Here is a 27,066-nt window from a genome sequence, read left to right on the forward strand (position 1 = left end):
AATATGCTACGTACAATACAATACTATCCGTGGAACGAAAAAGGGTATAACTAACGTTTTTTATCAAAATTGAGTCACACATATTCGGGATCAGCTAATAATTGCCAATCTAACTATTTTATTTCTCAATAATTATTGAATATACGGCAAGTTCAAAGGGCATAACAGACTACAATAATCAGATTTTTTGCTATGAAAAATCAGATATGACGTTTATGACGTCAAAAAAATTAATATCAAAGGATTTTTAGTTAGTAATGTACGGGACGGTGGCCTTATTATGTAGTTCAATTACATTAAAATAACTCGAAAAAAGCACAATTAAATACAATTGTGCCCTTTAGTTCTATTCATGGGTCAAGTATTAAAAGTCACATTTAAATTATGACCATTATATTATGCAGTATTTTTTAAAACAAAAATTCAAAAACCGCTGATTAAAATACAAAGAAAGTTTATATATAAAACTTGAGGTATGTATTTATAACATAAATAGACTACTTAATATCAAATGTACATTTTAACTATTCTTTTTATCAGAAAAACCCGCAATATATTTAGACACCAATACTATACGAATAATCTACGAATTCAGATTTTGCTTCTTTAGCAATGTGCACTGGACAAGAATGGGGAGGTGTACTATATATCCCATCCTTTCAAAGAGTGGTGGGTGAAAAAAAATTAGCTTTTTATTATTATTATCTATTATTACTAATCAATGTAGAGCCGAGAAGTCATATAAAAACAAATCTGACATTCAGTAGCGCTAGCACGACAGGGCGCGACTATTTATTTAAACTTTTTTGTACACTACAACAAAGGACAAAAGGCGGACTTAATGCTATAAGGCATTCTCTACCAGCCGACCACTGGGTCAAACAGAAAACTACTACAGTGCTACACTGAAATAACATAAGTCAAAATATGCTTGTTAATTTACATGGTATAGCGTCAATATATATATATATATATAGAATATACTTAATGTTACTTATATAATAAACAAACATGTATATTATAATGGTATATTATATATTATGTATCTACAGCAACTTTATGCAGTCTTGATCATGGATATTGTCAAGATGCATCGAGTATATAACCGGAAATAGAGACGAAATGTCATTTAATTTGTTTGAAAACTATTCTGCCAAATCATTACGGTGACAACTGCGCTTCGATTGGCAAACCCGAATTCGACACAATTGACGGGTGTCGTCAATTGTTTCACTTCAAATCGACCAGTAATATAATATACAATAAAGTTTTTTATTTTTTATTTCCATGTCAACTGTATAGAGCCTTAAAACTTCTTCCCTTATTATGACAACGTTTACTCCATATAAATATACCAAGCAACTTAACGAACAATATATACTAAATAAAGTCTTCTTCTTTTATATGTATAACATATAGTACAGTAAAAAATTAAATTCATGTCAACACTTTGCTTATTCAAAACAAATTTAACTATTATGGGACAACTCGATTTATACTGCCTTTGACTAATCGTTGTATGCCGAGTAGTATTTTTTAGTAGCAGTAGCCATTTTTTTTTTAAATAAATAAATAAATAAATAACGCACACACTCAACATAGCCTATATATATAATGTGAGCGTTACTTTTGAAGGGTAAGGGTGCTGGTGAGGCACAAGGGACTTTTCGACTTATATCTCAGGGTGGCGGACGCCAAGGGAGCGCCTCTCTGATTTACAGCTTTGCGCAACACTGCGACTGTTATGTACGGGCGTGTCGCATACCACCTTGTTCGTCTGCTCATTTGGTATCATAAAGAAAACCTAAATGAATCTTAAAGTATTTTTAAGTAATTTGCCGTATCAGATAAGAGAAAAGTATGTCATCGATTTGCATCAGGAACTCAGAATTAGGGCGCTGAACAGAGTTTATTGTACTCAATCGACAAGACTCGTTATTAAACAAGAAATGAGTCAAGAAAGTACGTGCTGGGAACACCCCTGAATCCAGCATGGCATGCATACAGGAACACCTAAAATGAAGGCCATATATCCAAGATGATTGATAGGGCAATGGGATGATGGAGGGGTGTATACTTTACATAATGAGTTTTGAAGCGATTTTGAGAATATTTTATAACTTACAATTTTCTCCATGATACGAGTATTTGCTTCCACCATTAAATGAAGTGGTAGTATTGCGTTTATGGAATATGATTCAGTTATAAACAAACTTGCTTAGTTGGTATAGCGTCTGGCACGGTATGCTAGAAGACATGTGAGTGTTCGATCTTTGTATTAATAATTATAACAAAAAATTAAATATCAATTCAATAAAAATTTAAATACAGTGAATAGTGACATCTCTTGCCGGTCTGGTAGCTGTAAAAGTTATACGAAATACTTTACTTTAGGGTAATTTACAATCTGGTCTCCCAGAGTGTCTTTGAAAGATAATCCCAAAGAAACATTCTTACACAAGCGTCAAAATTGTACTATACATTTATGGATATAAAAATCATGTTAAGAAGCATATTAATTATTTATGAAAAATTGTGACAGAAATAACAGAAAAAAAGAAATGTTTATTCAGCGTTATACACAAGAAATTGATGATTACAATTACAAGCTGAAATGGATCCAACACAGCATTATGTCACAACTCGACTGCTGTAACTTTGGTTTTCAGTTGAAGCCACAAAACAATACGAAGAATAAAAATAAACTTTTTGTTGTTGACAGTCGTCTTCACAAAAGTTACAAATTCATTGAATGGGCAGTTTGAACTGTAGTGACAAAATAAACTATATTAAAAATTATTATATAGCCTCTGCATATATGAATGACATAAATCCGTGGTAATGTGTGAAACGTTTAGGTTTAAATATCGTAAATGATAAATGTATTCAAATGTATATTTACAAAGAGTAACTTGCTAAGTTCTCTCAGGGGAATCCGCCTTACGAATGAGCAGTAGAATTAAATCAATATAACGTTTTCAAGTGTAATTTGCGTACATTATGAATAAAGGCTATTTGTCTTTGACCGACATATTGCAAAATATCAAAGGTCGCAGGCTTTAATAAGTGTTTGATATGAAGCGCTTCGTTATCACCGAGTAGAGTCACATCAGTCACGTCGTGGCAACATCATTGTGTTTACTTTACCACACATAAATCATGAAGGCCGCCGCCGGAGGACTTAAACAAGCCATAAAGATTTGAAGCGCAATTTATAACAAACATAACCTATTCTAATTACAAATCCTTGCGTCTAATTACAAATACAATAACGCAGTATTGCATAATACTGCAATTTTCAACTAAAAACACAGCGATGAATTGAGCAAGCGAAACTTGAAGAAAGCACGCTGTCCTTATATAACGTTACGTGATTATTCCAGCATTTAAAAACCGATTTCAACGATTCTTTTTTGTTGGAAAGAGCAAAAATATTTCAACTCTGAGGGTGGCAAACTAGGGGATGAATCCAGTTTCGCACATTTCTAGTAACCGATTTAGAAAGAAAGAAACGTTTATCTAGCTTAAGAACATTTAAAAAAGACCGATATCCTGAGTATATATAAACCAGATATAAACGACTTGCATTGCAAGGACCTGGGGTTTACCGTGACCATGGCACCTGTAAAGGGCGCGATAATTTGGTATGTCTGAAAAAACATATATACTAGTGTTGCAACGAATAATATTTTGCTTTCAGGCCGAATACCGAATATTCGACCCAGAGCGAGGCCGAATAGCCGAATATTCGGCCAAACTATTAGGCCTGATTAATGATCTTTCGAAAATTGGCGCGCAAACCACACTTTATCAACGATAGCTATACATAGAAATATATAAGTTAATTTCAATTAAACCAGCAATGAAGCATAATTTTGTCAAAAGAAACACAATAGGAAATTTTATTTTCAAGTTTATAATTCAAATTTGTGACCTCTTAACGAAGAAAGTGATTGTTTATTTCACCTCAGTTTGATTAACTCTCAAAAATTAAATTTATTTTCATTTCCAAATAATAAGTACTAGGTTGATTTTGTTTTATTTAATCATGATTTCATGACAAAATTACATAATAAGTAAGTAGTGTTCATTTGATTTGTTACCTTTTTTTATCTCATAGAAGTTACTATTTGTGATAATTTACTGTATTTTCTTATTTCTTCCCCCTGTTTTTAGGTATTCGGCCGAATAGTGATTTAATATTCGGTATTCGTGATTTAATATTCGGTATTCGGCCGAATAGCAAAAAATAGGCCGAATAAGCCGAATACCGAATAGTAACCGTATATTCGTTGCAACTTACTTATTACTTACCCGATTTAGATATAAAAAATAGTTACATTTCCTATACATATTTTTTATGATACCAAGTAACTTGTAGTAAACGACATGTCTGTCCATAACAGTTGCAGTGCCTCCGCCCTGAGCTTTAAATCGCTAAGCGACACTATCATTGCGCCCGTCACCCTATGTCATAAGTTGACAAGTCCCATTTGCCTGTAATTTCACAATTTTTGACATAAGAAGATTAGAGAGGATGTGGGTTATATTTTTCTATATCTAATGGAGCAATAAACATTTTTGACGGTACTCCACTTATGCCATTCTTCCATGAGGGGTGCGAAAAGTCTCTATTTAAATTCATCTCATCAACTCCATTGCTATAACATAACCAACGATCGCTACGCGCCTGCTATAAAGTGACATTGATTGAACACATTACCCGGCGGATGCCTATTAGCCAATATCAACAAGCCAAACTTTTGTACTGTTAAATATAGATAAACAAACCAAAAATATCGAGTTTAAAAGCATATCATATCTCGTGCGATACCGAAAATGTTACAGTACAGAAATTTTGAAAAAAGCATAGGTGATGTCGATTGCAAATAATTTCCAGTATTCTTGTAATCTCGTCGTAAACATAAAGTCGACTATCAAATTCTTAGGTTTTCGCGATTGTTACACATAGGAAATGAAACTATTTTTCCGGATTTAAATCGCGTATATTTGTTTTTTCAAACAAACCAACGTTTGCCTAACCAGTCAACCGTGACCATGGGACCTGTAAAGGGTCTGAAACGTTGGTTTGTTTGAAAAAACAAATATACGCGATTTAAACACACACGCAGATTTAAATACACAACAGTTGCAGTGCCACTCAGAGCTTTAAAACGCTAAGGTCTTATGGGCACTGCCACTGCACCCGTCACCCTGAGACATAAGTTGACAAGCCCCATGTGCCAGTAGTTTCATCAGCACCCGTCTAAACCGGAACGCAAACAGGTAAGGTGGCAGAATTTCCCTGGACGAACTCTTGCACAAGGAGCACTGCTATTATAAGATACTATTCGACATATAACGATTAGTCGAAGGTAGTATAAATCGAGATGTCGTACGAGAAACGGTATGAAGAAGACGCAGATAGGGTGAAATTGTAGTCAATTTCATTTGAATAAGCATTGTTGACACAAGTTAGATTTTCAACTAAGACTCGATTACTATCAGAACCGATGTCGCTTGAACTCATTCTTAATTTGAAACACTACGAAACCTTGATATTGATTGGTCGTAGTTTCAAATGTAATAAGAAATAACAATGTCTGGATTGCTAATACAATTTAAACTTCACCCTGTTTGGCATATCGTTGAAAATTCAATACCATCAATGCCTATTATTGCAAGTTACGACGTTTCGATATTATATTGAAATTTCAATCAATAAACTGCCATCTAGCGGTCAATTGCTGAACGACGACGAATTGGAGTAACTAATTTAATTCTCTAAAAAGAAGCGACCATATTGCAGGAGTAAAAGCTTTTGCTTTCGTTTCATGTAACAAAACAAATATTTCGATAAAAAGAAAATTCATTAAAATAACACTTGCCGATTATATGAAATACCACCACGGGTAATGTTTTTGCACTACAAAACAGCACATTAAGTCATTTTTGTAGGATTTTAGAGTCTGCACGAAAAACTGACACGACCATACCGTACTAAGCGGAAATGGCGGACTGAGGTCAAATAGGTCTTTCGAGACCAACAGTTGGCACGCGTCAGACGCTAACTAACCACTTCTACTGTATTATTATTGTTCTGTGGAAACAAATCACACATGCATTTCATTACATTCAGTTACTTATTATATCGAAGTGCAAAAAATTCTTTATCGATTATGCATTGAACGCAATAGATGAAATGTAACGTGCTAGTGACAATGTTGATATGTTTTGTACTAATGATACCGCAACTAAGATTTTTAAGGACATTTTGTGTAAATGATAAAACAGGAAAAAATAAAATTATCCAGTTAACTGGCAGAGAAGTCTGCCATTTGTGCTGTTTTGTGTGGAACACAGTTTACATGAACAGAAATAATGAGGATTCGATATCATTTCGACATACAAAAATGTCGTGGCATTCGAGAATGGGTCCCCAACTCTATAAAGTGCCTCATTTCCACCGAAATGTCAGCACACTCTCGTCATCAGCACAAAATTTAAACTTGTGTCGTTTGGAATACAGCTCGCGTACAATGTACGCTTTTGAATTACCGCTGTCGACTCTGGGACGTTTGAATAATACATGAAATTGACCACACGTTGTGTTGTTGATGAGACTTGTCGCTTAAGTTCGTTTGCGAGGATCGGGTGACCAAATGTAATAAATATGATGGAACACCTAAAACATTAATTCACACACACGGCCTATGATTAGACAAACTTTGTCTAGTTATCGTAGATAGTAAGGCTTTGGTACGTAGGCGCACTATAAGTTTCCGGAATTGGTTACTTACATAAACAATATTTAAAAAGTAATTAGGACATTTGAAAATGGAACTCCTCGGCTGTAGAATACAGTTTGTTTTATCTGACTGTCACTTGTTTTTACATTGTGGCGTCATTTTAGAAATTGGTTGTCTACATCGCCATGGATTTAACTCGTGAAAATTCTCGTAGTATGATTTTCTACGACTATAAGTGTAATTTAACAGCTCAGCGGAGCTTCGCTCGGCTTCAAACTGCTTTCGGCGATGAAGCACCATGCAAAACGACTATTTATAGCTGCTTTGCAGAATTCAAACGCGGTCGTGTGAATCTCAGTGACGAATTTCGTGATGGACGCCCGTTCACTGCTGTGAACAACAAAAACATCGATGCTGTGCGCCGTATGATCAAAACAGACAGGCATGTGACATACCATGAGATTCGGTCATCTTTAGGTATAGGCATGAGTCAAATACAATCAATACTACACAAACATTTGGGTGTGAAAAAGCTGTGCTCTCGGTGGATCCCATACAATTTGACTTAGGCTCAAAAAACGGATTGCGTCACTTGATGCAATGCCATGCTTACCAGACTTAACGAAGGGGCGTTAAATTTGGTGTGGGATATAGACAGATAACGAAACATGGATTTATAGTTACGATCCCAAAACAAAGCAGCAATCGAGCATTTGGGTCTTTCGAGATGAGCCGAAACCAACCAAAGTGGCGCCCGTGCAAAGTGCCTCTAAGCGGATGATTGCTTCTTTTTTTAATAAAACTAGACACGTGGTGTTACTTTGGAGAATCGTTGTACCATGAATAGTGATTGGTACACGACCATTTGTTTGACGGAAGTTATTGACAAACTCACACTGCCAGACAGACAAATGTTTTTTGCATATACACAACGTTAACCTTATGAGTCATCCCGCGTACAGTCCCGACCTGGCACCTTATGACTTTTATTTATTTCCAAAAATTAAGGACCAGTTACGCGGTCAACGATTTTCATCACCTGAAAAGGCTGTCGAAGAGTATGAAAAATATGTTTCAGAGATTGTCACGGAGGAGTGGCATAAATATTTTCAAAATTGGTTCATTTGTATGAAAAAGTGCATTAACGGTAACGGAGAATATTTTGAGAAACAATAAATTCATTTCTGACTATTTATTGTATTTTTTCATACTCATTCCGGAAACATATAGTGCGCCCCACGTATAATTAATTGCCTCCGTGGCCGAATGGTTACCATGCTGGACTGCCGCGCAGAGTTCCCAGGTTCGATTATCGGGCCATGAGAAGAAATATTATATATAAGAATAAGAAATATTTGTGTGGTCTACATTTATTTGTTTCGTGAGTTTGGGTGTAATTTGTCTACCTATGTCTGTGTACATGGTACCCACGATATAGGGTTGCCCTAGTGCGGGGCTATGAGTGCGTTATTATTATTATTATTATTATTATTAAACTCACAACAGAAACAAATATACTCTGCGTGGCAGTTCAACATGGTAACCGTTCGGCCTCGGAGGCAGTCATATGTACCAGACAACTGCACCAATTATGCACAGGACAGTATGCACGTGTGTGTGTGTGTGTGTGTGTGTGTGTGTGTGTGTTTCGTATGTGTTGGGGGTGTTTCTTCAAAGAAGTAATGAATTGACTGCGGTTCAGAAAGAAGATACCAAATATCGGTACGAACAAGTCGTGCGCCTGGTGTTACGCGACACGTCTGTCCAAAGAACTTGCAGTGCCACTAAGAGCTTTAAATCGCAAAGATTTGAGGAGCACTGCCACTGCACCCATCACCCTGAGGTATAAGTAGACAAATCCCATGTGCCTATATCTTTACCAGCACCCTTGCACTTCCAAATCGGAACGCAGTAATGCTCACGTTATTGCTTGGTGGCAGAAATTGGCTTTACTTATTATTATACTTATCTGGACAAATTCTTTCGCAGGGAACACTGATACTAGTATAAACAAGTACTAGAAAACTGTCCACTTTCTCACACAATTTATGGTCTCCGAACAAACCTCGTTGATTTAACTTTTATTAGAACATCAACATCTGCACAGTATTTTATGAATGTCAAGTACGATTGTAATAATCTAGATAGCTTTGTTTCTGCAATCGTGTAGCAAGTATTTTTCAATATATTTTGTCACAGATTTAATTAAATTTAACCAAACCATTTTTGTGACTAAGTTCTGTTTCAAACTAAATATATGTAAATAAATCGGTTGATGATCACTGTGCGCTTCAAGAGATTTTTGTTTAATATCAAGTGACGGGACGAACAAGAGGTGCACCTGATGGTGTTGCAGTGCCACCCAGAGCTTTAAATCGCAAAGATATGAAAAGCATTGCCACTACGCCTCTCATAGTGAGACATAAGTTGACAAGGCCCATGTGCCTTTTCACCAGCAACCTTCAAAACCGATACACCTGGTGCTCGCGTTTTCATCTGCGTTGTTTATAAGTACTTCGTGTAGCATATGGTGCTATACAAATTTTTATACTTTTATTGGTTTAATCTTTCATCCCGTATATTGCCACTTTTAAGATTTACAGATATGAGGGGCACTGCCTCAGCGACTGTCACCCTAAGACATAAGTTGACAAGTCCCATGTGCCTGTAATTTCACCAGCACCCTTAACCTTCTAACCGGAGCCCTACCGCCACTAAAACATTTATAAATAAAAAGTTATCAATAATTTTTAGTATTTTTTATTTATAAATGAAAAAATAAAACATTTATAAATAATAAATTATCAAATTAATTTTAATATTTTTTATTTATAAATGTTTATACAAACTCGCATTTCATTTCTGTTTCATAGTCACATGGGACTTGTCAATTTGTAGTGGCAGTGTCCTTCAGATCTTTGCAATTTAAAGCTCTGATTGGTACTGCAACTGCTTTGCCCATGCCTGTCGCTTGAGACCAGGCGCACGACTTGTTCGTCCTGTAACTTGGTGTCATTAAAAAATCAAAATTACTTTACAAATTAACAAAATAAAATAAAAATACAATAGTTGTTAATTATAAAACGGAAACGTGATATGTATACTCGTATTAGGAAATGAATGGTTTTTCGGATCTCAATCGCATATATTTGTTTTTTCAAACAAATCAACGCGTCGGACCCTTTACAGATCCTGTGGTCACGGCTGACTAATTAACTGTCGTTCCTACAACTTCCTATCACCTATATATAGTATATGCATTCTCTTTGACAATAAAATTCCAATCGTAACTTCTTCTCTTTTTTAAAATAGTTTTACAAACAAAAATCCTGAGCCACGTGTACAAAAGAAACAAAATTCTACCTTTAACCGATATTTACCCTCCACCTAGGGCATAAATGACATCAAGCACTCATGGAGGTATGTATACACAACCACGTAACTCTACAGTGGATTAAAGGACACAGCGGCTTACTTAGCAATACGCAGTAGGTGAAGTAGCCAAAAAGAGTCGAAGACGGATTCTGTAGGACCAGAACCTGTAGTGTCCCTCCTCTACCAATGGTCAAGAACAACTACACAAAGGTACAAAATCTTCTCATAATAACACATGTACGACACTCGGTTTGTAGACAGTCTAGGGAAACACTCCCTACGTTCAACGCTTATCTATATCGAAAATTAATCTAACTTAAAAGGTAAGTACTTCGCACTCTTAACTGCCGCCCTAACGGGTCGTAGTCCATGCAATAAACACCGTTTCAGTTTAGGTATCACAGACACCACTCTATGTAGAGCGTGCATGGAGGGGGAGGAAAAGGTAGCCAACTACAAGGCGAAGTACCATGGAGTGCCGAGGTCGCTCCTCGAAGTCTTCAGCAAACCGAGGAGGTTGAAGACATTCCCAGAGGAGCTTGCGTGGCACGAGTAGAATCCTGTACCCATAACACGCAAAATAGGCTCCTCGATGTCGAATTGCAGACCAGTTAGTCAGTAAAGGCTCGCAACGCCAACTAGGCAGATGTCGAATTGCAGACCAGTTAGTCAGTAAAGGCTGGCAACGCATAGGCAGCTCATCTGATTTTGCAAATGTCCATGGGCGACGATGACTACCTCCCATCAAGTGGCTCATCTGCTCGTTTGCCTCCTTCATTACATAAATAAAAGTCCATTACACGAAGTGCCAAGTATCCGTCACCATTTTGCCTCTTCATTCTCACTGGCTCATTCCTCTCCTTCACTCTCGTCATCACTCTAATCCTAACATTACATTCCTAATTTGAGTTTTATGACTACGTTCAATAGTGAGATCAGCTATACAAAGTTAATATCTTAAATGTTACTTATAAAGAGTTACCATGTTTATGTTAACGAAGCTTTCAATTTATTAGTACGTGACAAGGCGGCTAGAAATTAGTAACTTTCACAATGTTCTGTGGCTGCGTGTACTTCGTAATTGGGTTCGAAGATAAAACAAACAACCAAAACTTTTCAATATTTGTTATGGTTTCTTTGTGAACGTAACAGCATAAACTCTATCACGTTTTTAAGCTTTCGCGATTGATGTACAAACTTATAACATCCCTCTTTTTTCATCGAGTGTTGAAAACAATTTATTTTTAATTTGAATTGTGATATCATCTTTGAAGTATTGAGTATGATATTATGGCAGTTCGATGAATGCTTCTCTTCGCTGCTAAGCGCAGTACGGTCGATACGTATGTCATTTAAGGTTTTAAAGTTTGCTATTTCTGTAGCAATTGTATATAGTAAATAAGGTACCCTCTCATTTATACAATATTTAATCGACAAGATACCCATCTCTATGTTATCTTCTAAGTACTAGATTTAAGCTGTTGTTTGATCTTAAATGTTGTAGGTTTTATGTTGAAGAATTTTTTTTTTTAATTTAAATCATGAAATCAAGAGGGGGCCCGAGACGCTTTGCTGTGGCACACCCAATATGCTGTAATCATTTTTAATAACTACATCGTAATAGCTAATAGCTACATAGCGTTACATAATACTAGTATAAAATTTTGGTACCTTTTAAATAATAACACACACGTATTTCATTTCTGCTTCTGTGTTATTTTGCCTAATAGCTTTCTACGATAAATGGCGGCATACTTCTACGCCGTAGTAATGACGTAGCAGGTTACAACTATTTTGCGCCGACCCAAAACAATTTTAGTTAGTCATTTTAGTTCGCAGAATAGATTATGCGTTACATTAACGAAATAGATGGTCCCTGGAATTACATTAGAAACAGTTTCAAATTTAATTTTAAAATTACGTAACATTAATAAATTTTCCATAATCGCTACGAGCTGAAATAAACAGAATGGAGATCACACACGCACGTATGCACGCACGCACACACGCAAACACCCGCGCGCGCAGAAGCAAGGGCCAAAAATATATGAATATCATAGTAGTAAAAAGGTCAGGATGTTCAGTCATCAGATATTGCAATTAAGAGTAGAAGTAGAACTCCTTGTGAAAGAGTTCGTCCAGGGAAGTACTGCCACCTTACCTACTTCTGCCGCCAAGCAGTAATGTCAGCATTACTGCGTTCCCGTTTGAAAGGGTAAGGGTACTAGTGAAAGTGCTCGCTTAATGCGGTTTTGGGTTTTCCCACGTCGTTAAATTCCTAAAATTTTGTTGTTCAAACGTAAAACGTACGTCACGTCCGTAAAACCTAAATTTCATAAACTTCTTCGACATATATACATATAAGTTTTACCCTGATAAAAAATATTTTTTAGTACCCATTTACTGTAATACCGGTTACACGTAATGAAAATAAATAAGAACGGCAGCGGCTTATGATAAAGCAACGTGGCGCATTTACGTATAAAGCTAGATTACACGAGACAATAAAACTGGCGGATCCTAAATGACGGTTCGTCGTTTTTAACCGACTTCAAAAAAGGAGGTAGGTCTCAATTCGACTGTATGTTTTTTGGATGAATGTATGTTACGCGATAACTCCGGCCAGCATTTGTGAACCGATTTTGATGATAATTTTTTTTATTGGAAAGGGGGTATCTCAAATGTGGTGCCATTTAAATTTGAAGAAAATATTCCACCTCTAAGGGTGGCAAACTAGGGGATGAATGAATTTTGAGGTCGGTTTTAGTATTCTGTACTGTTTTGTAAATATATGTAATTTACGTTGTACCTGTAAGTCAGAACAAGAATTTGTTTCGTTGTTTTCGTCTGGAAATTGTTTTTCAAACAGCGTAGTTCAGGTTGCAACAGGTTGCTATAGCAACCAGCACAACAGTTACGCTATAGCGTAACTGTTGTGCTTTAACACGCAGGCATTGTTATCTTTTTTCGCTGTTTTTGACAGATTGTAGAACCACTCTTGCGCACCCTTGGTGACTTTTAAAGAGAGGTTTAAAGATTCTATGAACGAAAAATTAGTCGAACTGTTTTGTACATAAACTATGTAAAAACACCTTTGACGTATGATGAAATGGATTTAGCATACGACTTAAGGAATACCGCTTTGTAACCGGTATTCACAGGTAACCCAAATTATAGGTGACCTAATAGCGGTTATTCTAACTCTCAGTTAGTCACCATAGTGTGTAAATTAAATTGTAAAAGTGTTGCATCTCTACCTGTCGATACGTATAACAAAATTCAAAACGGTTTTAGACCTTACTGCGCGGTATAAAAGCTTAAAAGCTTTGTCACACTATAATACTTTGTCACACTTTGTTTGTTGTTTGTTAAGTCGTCACGCTATAATAGCCAAATTCTTAACAAAATCTGTCCAGACACATCTAAGACGTTTGCTTATTAAAAAATAAGTGCGCATTTGACACCCATCTCATGTGCACCTAAATAATGCCTATTCACTCTCGCCTTGAAAAGCCCCAAGTTTGAACGTTCAGGAAACAAGTCTGCAGGCAGGGAATTCCACTCCATAGCCGTTCGCCATATAAATGTGGAAGCATAACGCTTCGTGCAAATCTTTGGAATATCCACAACATAGGGGTGGAACCCAAGCCTACACCTAGTCCCCCGGTGATGGAAAGGGGAAGGCGGAATTAAATCGTGTAATTCAATCGCACACTCTCCGTGATATATCATATAAAATACCGATAAGCAGGCAACTTTACTGCAGTGTTCAAGGCTCTGCAGCTTCGCCTCCACTAATTCCGAGTCACCTATTAGCCTCTTGACACGGTTGTCAATTGAATTGAATTGAATCCAAAGTGGCTAGTTGGTATATAGCAGAGCCATCCCAAAGGTGGCAGCAGTACTCCAAGCACTACCGGACTTGCGCTTGGTACAGCTGAAGCAACTGTCCTGATATAAAGTAACGCTTCACCTTGGAAAGGATGCCAAGCTTCTATGCTGCATTTTTGGCCATGGATTCAATGTATCTGCCGAAGTAAGTTCAAATTGGACGACAGATCCACTCCAAGTAGCTGGAGACAGTCAGCTATCGGTATGGATATATCACGAAAAGTCAGAGTCAGCTCAAAGGGACTCCATTTTGTGGAGAATAGACAAGCCTGCGTTTTGGTAGCGTTAAATTTGACCAGATTGGCAGCGCCCCAATCGGAGACTACCTTGAGCGTCAAATCCAAACGGCAAACCATGGAATCTCGACAAGACTGTATTTCCTCTCCACTGACCCTCGCATTGGTCAAGTACCTATCTACAACTGTGCTGTCATCAGCATACGCATAGGTACCTGGAATTAACATATCATTGATATGCAGCAGAAAGAGAGCTGCAGACAGTACGGAACCCTGAGGAACTCATCAATCGCCATATGTTCGGAAGAGTAGCCTTCTAAGACCACTTGAATCGAACGTTCGCTCAAGAAATCCGAGATCCAATTGCAAAGGTCAGTGGGAAGCCCATAAGAGGGAAGCTTACTTAATAAGCTTGCGTACCAGACCCTGTCAAAAGCTTTAGAAATATCCAAAGACACTGTAAGTGATTAGCCTTGCTTTTCTGTAGCCTCGCTCCATATGTGACAGGCATAGACAAGAAGATCCCCAGTACATCGCCCTCGAAAAGCAGAATCCGTACTGGCGATCACTGAGGAGGTCGTTGTCTTCAAGGTATGACAGGAGACAGTTGAGTACACGTTCCATAGTCTTGCAGAGTATGGAAGTGACTGAGATAGGTCTATAATTGACAAAGTCAGCTCTGCTTCCCTTTTTGGTACAGGTTCCACGTTTGCAAGCTTCCACGACCTGGGAACTACACCAGTCTCAAGTGAGAGGTGGTACAGGCGTGTAAGAGTAGGAGACAACTCAGGCGCACAATTACGCGGGACTATTGCTGGAATTCCATCTGGCCCGCTAGCTTTATTCACGTCTAGATTCCGCAGAGTTCTAAGTACCTCTTTTTGACGTATGCGAACTGGCGCCATAATGCAGCCAGCCTGAGGTCAGGTAAGAGTGAGGCAAAAAGATTCGCCTTCTCTTTCGCAGTGTGAGCCAACGAGCCATCCGGCCTCAGCAGAGGTGGCAAAGATGGGCGACAAAACTTAGATTCGACCACTTTGGCCAGGGACCAAAAGGATTTGCTGCCTGCTGGATAAGAGGCAAGCTTGGCCCCAATGCGGCACACATGGTCGAACTTTTCCCTACGTAACACGATTTTGCACTTCTTGGCGGCCTTATTAAAAGCTTTCTTCAAATTCCGAGTACTCGGAGCTTTGTGTACTCGAGCATTTGCCCAAGCTTGGTACGCGGACTATTTATGTGCTTCAGCACAACTACAATCTACAAACAACTACAACTACAATCAGCGTTAAACCCTGGGCGTGCTTGGGATCCATTATGTACATCAGAGTATGGTATGTAATACTCCATACCCAAACGCAAGACCTCGACTACAGCATCAACACAGCTCGACGAGTCTCATGAAGTAAAGCACGCCTGCCACGGATATGAAGCGAAGAAATTCGCGTATTTCATCCCAATCTGCTAACTTGTATCGTCACAGCCGTTTCATACCACTAGGGCCCTGATCGGGTGGGGAGTATACGGATACAGTTTTCACCATGCAATGGTCCCTTTACAGGTCCCATGGTCACGGTTGACTGTAAGGAGCCCGAAACGTCGGTTTGTTTGAAAAAACAAATATACGCGATTTAAATCCGGAAAAGTAGTTTCATTTCCTGTGTGTAACAATCGCGAAAACCTAAAACCTCGATACAGCAGTACACTATTTGTGTAACTCCTGTGTCTACTAGAAGCCAAAAAACAGAAAGACGCACCGAGTCTTCTCAAAGTTCTTGAGACGCTTGACACAGATGTCATCGCGAACGTACACGCAGACTCCGGCACGAGGTATGAACCTGTGCAACAGGGTATACCCGGGGTACCTGAGGTACGCTGCGTCAGTCGGACATCGGATCTGCGTCTCGGTGGAACAGCAGCTGCGGTTTGTCAGTTTCAAGGTGGTAGTGGACAGAATCGAGATTTGAGTGCAGACCTCGGATATTAGTGAGGTGCACATTTAGTGGGAGGACGTGCAACCGCTGTGTAAATTTTTTCTTTTTCAGTGTCTTTCCATGTTTTGAGAAGTGAATAGGGAGGAGGAAGGCAGTTGAACGAGGCATTGCGTCGTGTTCAACCAAGCAGCAAGCTCACACTGACACACGAGATTACAATCGGTATGGAGACCGCGGGGACGCCCGAACCCAAGGAGATGGGCACCTGATCCTCCCCTCCAGTCGCCAACTACTTCCCGCTACTTGCGCGCTCAACTTCCCACGGTCAACCAGCGGTGCTAGGCGACTCGACTGCGTCGGGAGGGTGGTGACTAGCCACGGCCGAAGCCTACCAGCAGTTGTTTCTCTTTATCACCACCCAGGGGTCACTTGTAGGATCTCGAGGGTAAACCTACGGAAGCGAGCAACATCAACCCCCAAAATCTCTAAAATCTAAATATTTATTCTAGTACTTACCGTACTACAATGTTAAAAACTTTCTAACCATATGGTACAGACTGAGTATGATTGGGCACTTTATGAGTCACCACTTAATTGATGCCAAGGTAAACACACGTACAGAATAACAAAAATGTTTTGGCTTTTATACGTCGTAAATAGTGATATTAAATAGTCGCGCTTAGTTGACAGGTGTACAGAACTAACGTAATAAATGACTACGTATACATCAATGAAAAAATTATAGAGAATTTCTTGCAATGTGTGTGGCCATTCGCCACGTAACTACAATTAATAGGACTAGTTAATTTATTAATATTTTAAAATAACTTCCACATTCCGATCATTGCAATTCATATTTTTCGACTTCAGATGGCGCAATTCGTCTAAAAAGTGCTGTCTAATATCTTTAAAAGGTGCTTTGTGTGATGTTGGCTATAGTGAAAAATACATTCCTTTTTTGAAATATAAAAGAGAAACAAAATATCTCTATGCTAACATTACCAAATGAAACTATGGAACTTATTTATATTATAGTAGCAAAAGCTATGTCGGTTATATCTACATGGTAAAAACAGATTACTTAGAAAAAGACAAAATTCTTTTTATGAAGACAAATTTGTTAAATCCAACGAAACGATCCTCTCCCAATAGACGCTAGAGAATAATTACTTGATAATAGTAAAAAAAACGTCTCAAAGGTGTATTTTAGTTACAAGACAGAAATATTTAATCCAAGAGCAAATTAATTTACTTCAAGTCACAAAGCTACTCTAGATTCAACAAAATATTTATTAGTAATTAAAAATGTCCAATTTTCACTAAATTTACAGGGTTATGGACCCAACAGTATGTCTCAATAGCGTGAAAGCACACAGTTCAGTGCCAAACCTTTAAGTAGCAGAAATAGGACGGAATCTCCTCAAATACTTGAGTACCGTTCAATGCCATATAGATGCTACAGCGGCAGAAAACAGTGTATGACAGTATATGACAGAATATACGAAGTTATACTATTGAATTTAACAAAACGTTAGCGCGTTTCAGAGTACAACTAATGCCATCTAGCAGTGGCACGATGGAACTAATTGCATGTTGAAGTTGTACTTGTTACAAGTGTAGTTTGATTTCATGCTGAAACCAAATTTCTTAAATTATGACTACAAATAACACACTAACAAACTAGAGATACTACGTATTCGTACTACGTAATACTGATACTTATCAATAGAATTTTAATGGAATCAAGCATATTTCTTAATTGAATCAATCACACCATGAAATAAATTCATTACTGTAATTATTGTGTCATTTTCAACTTTGAGCAATAATTTCAGCAGCAATTTAAGTAATGAATTTAATCATGTTGTGATTGATTCAATCAAAAATTATGATTGATTCCATTAACATCAGGATGTGCCACGTAACCCCTTCTTGACCAAAGTTCTGTCGCTTAAAGTGAAATTAACGCAATCTTCGTCGGGCAAACTTTGCTAACTTGAGTCGTCTGTCACAACGTGAGACGCGGTGTGGTTTCATTGCATTAAGAAAGTTAACGGGGAGCGCTGATTGGCTGCTCACTTCGTCTCTTATGACACTAATGGTCGTAATTCACAATTTTGACAAAAACTGGTTGTTACCAACGCTGTATATAGATAACGCACCCGAGTGACGCAAATCGAAAGGAAAAATCGAAAAGGTAAATCGAAAGGTAAAGGTAAGGTAGAATTATCAGAATTATTAGAATTATTAAGTTTAAGTTTATTGAATGTTACGATGTTTGACCACCATAATTATTAATATAAAGATCAAAGACAAAACTCTAGAGATCCGGCTGGATTCGAACCAACGTGTTCCAGTAAACACAGTAACACACACACACGAACAGACGCTATGCCAACGAAGTCACGGAACGAACTAGCGGACCTTATGAATTTGTCTATGTTGTAGTTGGAGATTTTTGTTTTTGGTTTTTAACGACTTTTTTACCGTAGCGTCATCTACCAAAACAAAGATCCACCAAGTCCACTGGTTTGTTCCGTGGTTTAGTTGGCATAGCGTCTGCCACGGTTTGTTACGAGACGCTGGTTCGAGCCATGCGGATCGAAGGAATTTTTTCTGAGTGTTCGATCTTTTTATTAATAATTATAATAATAACAATAACGCACACTCACTGATAGCCCAGCACTAGGGAAACCCTGTATCGCGGGTGTCATGAACACACGTATAGACCACCACAAATTACATCCAAACTCACGAGATAAATATATGTAGGCCTTACAAATATTCCTCCCGGCATGGGAATTGAACCCGGGACCTAGGGCGTGACAGTCCAGCATGGTACCCGTTCGGTTACGGAGGCAGTTAATTATAACAAACTACTGGAGTAACTTCACAAAAAATGTTTGAATATCGTGGCGGTGGAACATCGTGACATTTAATAAACTTAATTACAAATTTATTTATTTTTTTAAACGGTGGATGAAAAAAACATACGGCCAAGTCGCTACAGTAAAAAAATCGTTAGAAACAGTGCGTCTCTAGCACGCGACGGGTTAAAAATAATTTACCACTATGATCGTAATGATTATATAGACATAGACATACTTTTATTGGCATACTACAACAACACAGAACCACACCAAAAACAGTAAACAAAAAGTCATTATTTGACATAAATTAAAATTAAAGTGAACATACAAAGTATAGTCATGCCAACACGGGACTTAACTCGGCATGTGCTGCAGTAACATACCACAATCACAGCGCTGGTTTTCAGTAAGCCCGTGGAGTTCGATGCCAGCAATAAACATGTACATAATCATTCCAAGAAGTAACTTTACTTAGAAAGGGTTCAAAAGCAACATTTAAAGCAATTGTGTCTGACAGCCGCCTTTGTAACGTTGTCTGTGGGTAGTTTCGTAACAATAATTTCTTAGTAATTTGAGCACATTTGTTTTCCAGATAAATCCATTATTTCTTTCATAGATATTTACTAAGAAAAAAAGATAATAAAATAGAATACGATGTTAAATAAATAAATATATTTCCAGAGACGGAAACGGAATAAAAACACAAAATGGTTTCTTTTATTTGAATGATTAAAAATGGTTTGAATAACTGAAAATTAATAACAGACATACACGTTGAATATCAATTTACTACCCAGAATTTCCAAGTCAATAAAAATACTACACTTCTTACGCAAGCGAGACTGAATCTCACGAGAAGAAGAAGTTTTATTGAAGAATCCAACAACACTACGGGATGAGTTTGTAAAATACTCGAAATAAAGGAAATTGACATTCTTAATCAGGCATAACAGCATACTATGGCACACTTAATAAAAAATTAATTTATTTTAAAAAATATGGTAACACTTCCATAAAATTTAAACAAATTAAATATTAGGGGTTAAAGTATGAAATTGCCGTTTTATTGCAATAGGTTCTTTGAATTTTCATAGAATCTTCATGGTTTGAGGTTTTCGAATGAAACTTTTTTCAAATGGTTTCTGTGATTTTTTTTTTTTAAATTTGAAACATATTTGAATATCGACTTTCAATTGTTTTTGTTATTCAATTTAGACAAGAAAGATGGATACTGCGAAAATTCGAGTGATTTTTGAATACGAGTTCCGACGCGGAACTAACGCGGCAGAAACAGCCCGCAATATCAATGCTGCGTTTGGAGAGGGGTCTACTAATGAACGCACCGTGCGATTTTGGTTTAAACGCTTTCGTGATGGAAATTTCGACTTAAAGAACGAGTCACGAGGAAGACCGCCCACACAGGTGAATAACGATGAATTAATAGAGATAGTGGAAGCCGATCCTAGTCAAACTACCCAGGAATTAGCGGCATGGTTTAACGTTACCTTACCCACAATATTGACTCACTTGCGTCAAATCAATAAAATAAAAAAATACGAAAAATGGGTGCCTCATGATTTGACTGATCTGCAGAAAGAAACGCGTGTTGAAACTTGTGTTGCCTTGTTGAACCGGTACAGAAATGAAGGAATATTGGATCGAATTGTAACATGTGATGAAAAGTGGATTCTTTATGATAACCGGAAAACAAAAATGCAATGGCTGACCCCAGGTCAAATGCCACAACAGTGTCCTAAAGCAAAACTTACCAATAAAAAGGTAATGGTAACTGTTTGGTGGTCTCAGCATGGTGTTATTCACTATAGTTTTCTCCGATCTGGTCAAGCAATAACGGCAGATGTCTATTGTGCCGAACTCCGAACCATGTTGACAAAACTAGCAGTAAAACAGCCCCGACTCATGAATCGATCTTCACCATTATTGCTCCACGACAACGCGAGACCTCACACAGCACGAGAAACCATTTTGACCCTTCAGGAACTGCAGTTAGAAACCATTCGTCATCCTCCGTATTCACCAGACCTTGCTCCAACGGACTACCATTTTTTTCGTGATTTGGACAATTATCTACGTGACAAGAAGTTTTCTTCCCAGGAGGCAGTACAAAATGCTTTCACACAGTTTGTGCAGTCTAGATCGTCGGAGTTCTATCGCAAAGGCATTAATAACCTTCCCATTAGATGGCAGCAATGTATAGATAATAATGGCAACTATTTTGATTAAATAAATTTGTTAAAAATTTAAAAAATAAACAATTTAGATTTTCAGTACAAATCGGCAATTTCATACTTTAACCCCTATTACTATGAACAAAAACAAAATGGCTGTTCTTGACAAGTTTTCTTTACAAAGTAATAAATTCATTTATAAGGGGAAATTTATACGCTTATATAATAAGATTTATGATGATATTAAAATTTCGCCATTTGCAACTTTTGAAAGTACCGTGAAACAAAAACTTTATTAAAAAAGGTTATTACAGAGCTTCCGAGTTCTTGGATAACAAAAAACCGTAATCCGTTTAGCTCTTTAAGTTGTTTTTTCTTATAATATTTTTAAATAAATTTAGATTATAATTGTGAATCATAAATGTCAACAAATGTACACACAGATACGGGTAGAGTAACAGTATTGCACTGTGTGAAAGCGTTCGTCCAGGGAAGTACTGCCACCTTACATTTTTCTGTCGCCAAGCAGTAGGCGCAGTGTTAGTGTCGTTCAGATCTTTGTGATTCAAAGCTGGTGTGTGTCGCTTCAGACCTGATGAACTATAGAGTATGTAGATGGTTAAACAAAGCAATGGAAGGGAATCATTTGTACATAGCATAATGAAAATTTTTGTCAATTGTGTAAAGCACAATTTTTTTATTATACCAAGTAAAGGAGCGAACGTTTCTCGAGAAAGAGTCAGCCCAGGGAAATTTTGCCAGCTTACCTATATCTGCCGCTATGCAGCAATATGAGCCTTACCGCATTTCTGTTTTGAAGGGCAAGGGTGCTGGTGAAATTACAGGCAGATGGGACTTGTCAACTTATGTCTCAGAGTGACAGGCGCAGTAGCAGTTTTCTTCAAATCTATGTGATTTAAAGCTATAACTGGTGCTGCAACTGTTATGGACAGGCGTGTCGTTTAAGACCAGACGCACGTCACTTATTGTCATAAAAAATCCGCTTCTGAGCACGTCTATGCTTACGGAGTCTCTGTCTACTCTTCTTTAAGTTTGTAGAATAGAAGATTCGCTTCGCCAGTCTGTCCTCCGCCGTATGTGACCGCATCACCAACGCTGTCGACGCATTAGATAAGGTTCAATATTGCCACCAATATTACGTTATAGGACGTAAACGTAAATGTTTACATAATCCGTGCGTTTATAAACACAATGAGGTTAGAAATTTCTTTACAAAGTTCAGTCAGACAGTGTCATTCTCGCTCAAAGAATAACCTTTGACATCGCATTCATCATACTTTAATTTTATGTATAGCTTCCAAGAAGAGACGTCTACAATTTTGCGGTGTTTTGCCACCGAATGATTATGATAATGGCAAATTTTATGAATTATACGCTGTGAGTGTGGTGAAAATATGAAGTAAGTATACATTGATTTACAAATAAATGGACGACGGGTCTAATACAAAAACCACGAAAAAAATGTCCCAAGTCAACCTATTCGAAATTTAAATTGTTATGTCATCGCAGTATCGCGCTGTCCGTAGAACAAATGAAGACTAAAGCGGAGTGTCGCGCTCTGTATACGATTTTAGTGCCTTACAAGTGCGGACACTTTTTAGCGCGGACCCGACGTCCATATAATTGTAAGTCAATGTAAGTATACGTCTTTTTAGTAATAGATTCTCACACTTAGCTTTACTTCGGTGCCCGCGATTTCATCTGCATTGTTTATAAGTACTTCATGTAGCCTATGATGCTATACAAATTTTTATAGTTTTATTGGTTCTCCATATAAACTTTAATCTCCTATTACACCACTTTGAAGACTTACAGATCTGAGGGGCACTGCCACTGCAGTGGCGCCTGTCACCCTGAAACATAAGTTGCTAAGTCTCATGTACCTGTAATTACACCTGCGCCCTTACTCTTTAAATACGGAACGCAGTAATGCTCACATTACTGCTTGGTGGTAGAAATAGGTAAGATGGCAGCACTTCCCTGGACGAACTCTTTCAAAAGAAGCTCTACTGCTAAATAGAACTGGGTGCTTTCGCTTGTAGGAGCACGAGAAGGATATGTCCTTATACTCCTATCGTGACGTCGTATCCAATAAATACACTGTGCTAGAATAAAAAATACATCAAATCAAAAAAGTCAAATATATCTTTATTTCATAAGTACGAAAATTACACTTGAATTCGTCACATTATATACAGAATATACAGGTACGTCAATATAACATATATTAACGTGTTACGGCTATTGCTAAAAGAAAATATTGTTTTTCCTGACTCGTTAATAATAGTCTGCTAAACGTCTGATGATGTTATAATTATTAGTACAAATATCGAACACTCAGAAAAAAAACCTTCGATCCGGCCGGATTCGAACCGACGTCTTCTAGCATACCTTGCCAGACGCTATACCAACTAAGTCACGGAATGAACCAGCGGACCTCACGAATTTTTTTTATGTGCTTGCGTCGTGCGTTGTATTTAGTTTTTCAACGTCGTAGCGCCATCTATGAGAAATCTATGAAAGATTTATTAAAGATTTCTGATAATGTCTTTGATTGTGTATGTGCTACTGTATTTTTAACAAAACACTTTAATTGAGATGTTACCGCCATTTTCTTTTTTTTTAAGTAAGCGGTACAGGTAGATTTTAATTCTCGCAATCATGAACACTGGGCAGTTGGCTGTATAAATTTTTCTTTTGCCTGTTTACGTAGTTCTTTGTTAGTACTAAATAGATTTAAAAGTTTAGAGAAGTGGATGAATATACTTAGGTACTTTGCAGGCTTTGGCCGGAAAGAAATCGCACGGTCCATAAATGACAAGCTTTCCGTATTCGTTTTCTGAAAGTAATGCAAACATTTCCGGGCATGTTTGAGAAAATCATACTAACAGCCTTAGAATAATAACGCATAGAAACCTAGTCCGCACACGCTAAGTGAGGCAAATTGAAGCGCTCCCAAAGGGCCTACACGAGCGGGCGGGCCTTCAGTGCTCAAGGTCAACTTGCACCGCGAACAGCTCAAGAATTTTAGCTAAAAATGACGAAATTTGCGGTAAATGAGTGTAAAAATACGTCTGACAAACATAAAATAGCTACTAACATCACATTCCACGAGGAAGTAACGCGTTGCAACTTGTATTTTTATATAAATATTCACTAAAACCGAAAATTAACCTACTACTAAAACTAGCCTACATGAATTTGATTTTTGCCTCACTTGTAACAGTTCGTTTGATATGAAACTATCATTCTATGCGTTATTATTCTAAGTTTCCGGGCATGTTTGAGAAAATCATACTAACAGCATTATTATGTATTGTTTCAGAGTCAGCTGTGGGACGAGTTCGAACTGGAGGACGCTACCTTCGCCGAGTGCAGTATCAACAACGCAAATAACAGCTTTCAAGTAAGTTATGTCAAATCAAATCTCATTTATTTATTTATTTATTTATTACATATGGCTTACAGTCAGCCCAAACGCAATAGTAAGACTTAAAGCTAAATGAACAATCAATGTTAAGTCAATTAACTGCCTCCGTGGCCTAACGGTTAGGTACCATGCCGGACTGCCTCGCAGAGGTCCCAGGTTCGATTCCCGGGCCGGGAGAAATGTTTGTATGGCTTACATTTATTTCTCTCGTGAGTTTGTGTGTAATTTGTGGTTGTCTATGTGTGTGTCCATGGCACCCGCGACACAGGGTTTCCCTAGTGCGGGGCTATGTTGTGTGTGTACAAAAGTGAATAAAATATGAAAATTGATAAAATTATAAATACAATACCATAAACAATAAATTATTACAGATTAACATTAATGACAAAAAAAAGATAAAATCCATTTGTTATTTATTGCCTTTTAAACTAACACTTAATACTGCTGTCTCCGGTCAAGGACTCCAGATAGCGTCCTGCGGAAAACATGATTTTTGTTTCTGAGCATGCAAAAAGGTCCAATGAGGAGTCAAAGTTAAGCAACTGATTTAGATACCTAAGTGCTCGGGGCAGGGGGCCATCTCATCTCTTTATTCGCTATAAATGGGGTAGGTACATTATAAATGTTGATATTAAAATTAAATTGATGAATTGAATCCTATTTAGCCTTGGCAAAAGGTTGCAAATATAATAATAAAATACATTATAATTTAAATGCATTAATACATTAGATAAGCTAAATCAAGATTAATATATGCATCGATACGAATCAGTCTTTAAATTTGAAAAAATCGTTAACCGAATAAAATCATTTTTCTAAGAGCCATTTGCGCAGTTCTTTTTTGAAACTGATCAAAGGAAAATGAATTAAAAATCTTTCCACACATTGCATAACAGTTGTTTTGGAAGCGTTTAGTATTAGGAATTGTACCTAGTACTACTTTATCGGGGTTTCTTAAGCTTCTAGCAGTCATGTCTTTAGCGAGTATAAATTTATGTTGATTCGTCTTTACAAATATACCAGCTTCGAGTATGTATAAACAGGGCAGAGTTAATATTTTTAGCGTTTTAAAATGGGGGCGACCAGATGCATCTGGTGCTAAGTTGCAGATGGCTCGTATACACCTCTTTTGATCAATGAAAGCTTTCCCAAAGTCTGTGCCATTCGCCCAAATAATAAGGCCGTATCTGAGTACTGATTCTACATACGCATAATCTCAGTACAGAGTACTAAAAAAACCGACCTCAAAAGTACGTGGAATTACGTCTATTTGCTAAGTTTCATAGAAATATCCCCTAGTTCGCCACTATACAGGACTTGATACTGGAGATAATAAAAATAGGTTCTCACTACGACACTACTCAAAATATATCGAGAGAAAAACGCCTTGAATTGGAGAAATAGCAAAATCAACTAAATAATTGCTAAAAGTAGTTGCTCCTAAATTAAAGTTAGGCGCTATTTATAAAAATGAATCTTCATGCGTGAACAGCCACCCTTCGAGGTGGATGATTTTCTTCAAAATGAAATGGGACCACTATGGAAGTACCCCCTTTCCAACAAAAAAGAATCATGAAAATCGGTTCACAAATACCGTAGTTATCGCGTAACATACATACAAAAAAATTTCCTAAATGGTATGCACAAGGGTCAACGTGGTGAAAGAATTTTAAAAATATTCTTCGTCATCTAGCAAACTGTGCCAGATGCAATGCCCAACCAAGCCACGGAACGAACCAGCGAATGGACCATACGAATTTTTCTTAGTGCTTATTGCAAATCTTTATTTCGGTTTTTAACGACTTTTTGCCGTAGCGCCATCTGTAATTGAGTGTCACGGCAGTGAAACGTCCTGACATATAATAATCTGAAGAATTGATACAATCTCAAATGGCTTTGGTTGATACCGCATAACAATGAAAGTGTTGAATCAAATATAAGTAAAATTGAGGATAAGCACTGATATTACACGGTGTGAAAATACGATTCGTAAAAATTTTCACGATACAAAAAAAACGTTAGTGTTTTTTTACTTCGAAATTTTACAAGACAACTGTTGTATTCAATAGGTACTTTACATATACCTATGATTTTTTCATATCAACTGAACTATATATAGGACAGATATAGCATACAATATATTTTTCAAATGGTTTTAATTTCGTTTGTAAAAATAAAATCTGAAATGAAGCCAATGTCCGTGCAGCTGGAGCCAAGCAAAATGAACCGTTAGTATCGGAAATATTCGAATTCGAGCTGAGGTAGAATCAACTTTTAATAACAATATATACTTATATGCCTTCAAAATCGTTTAGATTAACAAAGAGAAGATTTTAATTAAATATATCTTATCGAGTTCTTAGGTTTTTGA

The sequence above is a fragment of the Hyposmocoma kahamanoa genome, unplaced genomic scaffold, assembly GCF_003589595.1.
Source record: "Hyposmocoma kahamanoa isolate Upper Pololo Valley unplaced genomic scaffold, ASM358959v1 78, whole genome shotgun sequence".
In the NCBI taxonomy this organism is placed as follows: Eukaryota; Metazoa; Arthropoda; class Insecta; order Lepidoptera; family Cosmopterigidae; genus Hyposmocoma; species Hyposmocoma kahamanoa.